The sequence below is a fragment of the Rutidosis leptorrhynchoides genome, chromosome 10 (assembly GCF_046630445.1).
Source record: "Rutidosis leptorrhynchoides isolate AG116_Rl617_1_P2 chromosome 10, CSIRO_AGI_Rlap_v1, whole genome shotgun sequence".
NCBI lineage: Eukaryota > Viridiplantae > Streptophyta > Magnoliopsida > Asterales > Asteraceae > Rutidosis > Rutidosis leptorrhynchoides.
The window spans coordinates 319,050,295-319,053,349 of NC_092342.1; positions in this window are offsets into that span (position 1 = coordinate 319,050,295).

The window sequence follows — 3,055 nt, forward strand, 5'->3', positions numbered from 1 at the left end:
CGTTTCTGGATTGAACAACTGAAATCTTGTGATCCACCTTTATATACAGATTATGCGCAACATTAAAACTATGAACTCACCAACCTTTGTGTTGACACTTGTTAGCATGTTTATTCTCAGGTATCCTAGAAGTCTTCCGCTGTTTGCTTAGATGTTAAACAAGCTATGTGCATGGAGTCTTACATGACATATTTTTCAAGGAGACGTTGCATTCACCAAATCATCACCATGTATCTTATTTTGACTGCATTGTCAATGGAAATACTGTTGTAAACTATTTTTATGGTGATTGTCTATATGTAAAAATCATCAGATGTCGAAAACCTTTGATTTAAATATTCATTTATGGTGTGCCTTTTCAAAAGAATGCAATGTTTACAAAATGTATCATATAGAGGTCAAATACCTCGCAATGAAATCAATGAATGACGTGTTCGTCCATATGGATTTGGAGCGATCGTCACATGTACCTAGCTAAGAAACGATTGTCGAGTGGTCAACGGTTCGGATTCGTGAGGTTTGTCAAGATTAGCGATGTCGATAACTTTCTTCAAATTTTAAACTCTATCAAAATATATGGTAGACTGATTCGTGCATATAAAGCAAAGCAAAGGAAAAGTAGTGAAGTCGGGTATTCTGATTTCAACGTGAATGAGGGCTCTCGTATTGATGATAAGAATGTTAATATCTCGGGTATAAATTTAACGCCTGATTCTCCTAGGGGTGCAACATGGGATGGAAGATCGTTTGTTAACGTAGTTTCACGAGGATTTATGAAGTCGACTACTTCAGTGATGCATTCTACAGATGAGAATCAAAAGATCAGTAAATCCAATTTCAACCTTGTTAATTCCACTTCCATTGATATAAGAGTTGGTGGTAAGGCTCATGTTTTTGTTGTTCATGATTCGTTGAGCAACTATAATCTTGTTTTTAGCTACAACAAAGATAATTTCACTTGGTCCTTAGTCGAAATTGATAGCAAGTGTTCGGTTGTTGCCGAGGGCAAAGACAAAATCAAGGATAATGATTCATCGAAGACATCTGAGTGCAACAATCTCGATCCAAAGTCTGACAAAGATGATCCGCATTCAGACCTCACAAATGGTATATTCAGATGCCAGGCAAATTACAGTGATAATAGTAACTTTAAGGACAGATCGATCGATTTGCAGTACGTCGGAACAACGGGGTTTAAAGATGATTCTCCGGCATTGGATACCGCTGGTGGGATGAGGACAGAAGAAGCTCATGAGTCTTGTGGCAGCATATCCAAGAAAGGCTACAAGGATTTCGAGGATAATGTGTGAAATGTCCCGTTCTTATTGATTAAAAATGTTCCATATTAATTGATTTCGTTGAGAGGTTTTGACCTCTATATGAGACGTTTTTCAAAGACTGCATTCATTTTAAAACAACCATAACCTTTATTTCATCAATAAAGGTTTAAAAAGCTTTACGTAGATTATCAAATAATGATAATCTAAAATATCATGTTTACACGCGACCATTACATAATGGTTTACAATACAAATATGTTACAACGAAATAAGTTTCTTGAATGCAGTTTTTACGCAATATCATACAAGCATGGACTCCAAATCTCGTCCTTATTTAAGTATGCGACAGCGGAAGCTCTTAATAATCACCCGAGAATAAACATGCTTAAAACGTCAACAAAAATGTTGGTGAGTTATAGGTTTAACCTATATATTATCAAATCATAATAATAGACCACAAGATTTCATATTTCAATACACATCCCATACATAGAGATAAAAATCATTCATATGGTGAACACCTGGTAACCGACATTAACAAGATGCATATATAAGAATATCCCCATCATTCCGGGACACCCTTCGGATATGATATAAATTTCGAAGTACTAAAGCATCCGGTACTTTGGATGGGGTTTGTTAGGCCCAATAGATCTATCTTTAGGATTCGCGTCAATTAGGGTGTCTGTTCCCTAATTCTTAGATTACCAGACTTAATAAAAAGGGGCATATTCGATTTCGATAATTCAACCATAGAATGTAGTTTCACGTACTTGTGTCTATTTTGTAAATTATTTATAAAACCTGCATGTATTCTCATCCTAAAAATATTAGATTTTAAAAGTGGGACTATAACTCACTTTCACAGATTTTTACTTCATCGGGAAGTAAGACTTGGCCACTGGTTGATTCACGAACCTATAACAATGTATACATATATATCAAAGTATGTTCAAAATATATTTACAATACTTTTAATACATTTTGATGTTTTAAGTTTATTAAGTCAGCTGTCCTCGTTAGTACCCTACAACTAGTTGTCCACAGTTAGATGTACAGAAATAAATCGATAAATATTATGTTGAATCAATCCACAACCCAGTGTATAAGTATCTCGGTATTGATCACAACTCAAACTATATATATATTTTGGAATCAACCTCAACCCTGTATAGCTAACTCCAACATTCACATATAGAGTGTCTATGGTTGTTCCGCAATATATATATATAGATGGGTCGACATGATAGGTCGAAATATTGTATACGTGTCTATGGTATCTCAAGATTACATAATATACAATATAAGTTGATTAGGTTATGGTTGGAATAGATTTATTACTAACTTTCACGTAGGTAAAATGAGTAGTTTTTATTAATCTTGTTTTACTCGCCATTTCTTTGTTTCTAATCCATTTTGAGTGATTCCAGTGGCCACTGTTTCGTATTGAACTTAACTTTATGAATCTAAATAGAAAAAGTATAAGTTTATAGTCAGAAATACAAGTTACAAGTCGTTTTTGAAAGAGGTAGTCATTTCCGTCGAAAGAACGACATCTTGATGACCATTTTGAAAAACATACTTTCACTTTGAGTTTAACCATGATTTTTGGATATAGTTTCATGTTCATAAGAAAAATCATTTTTCCAGAAGTATAGCTTTTAAATCAAAGTTCTTCTTAGCTTTTAATTATCCCAACCAAAACAGCCCCCGATTTTACTACGACGGCGTATATCCAGTTTTATGGTGTTTATCGTGTTTCCGGGTTTTAAATC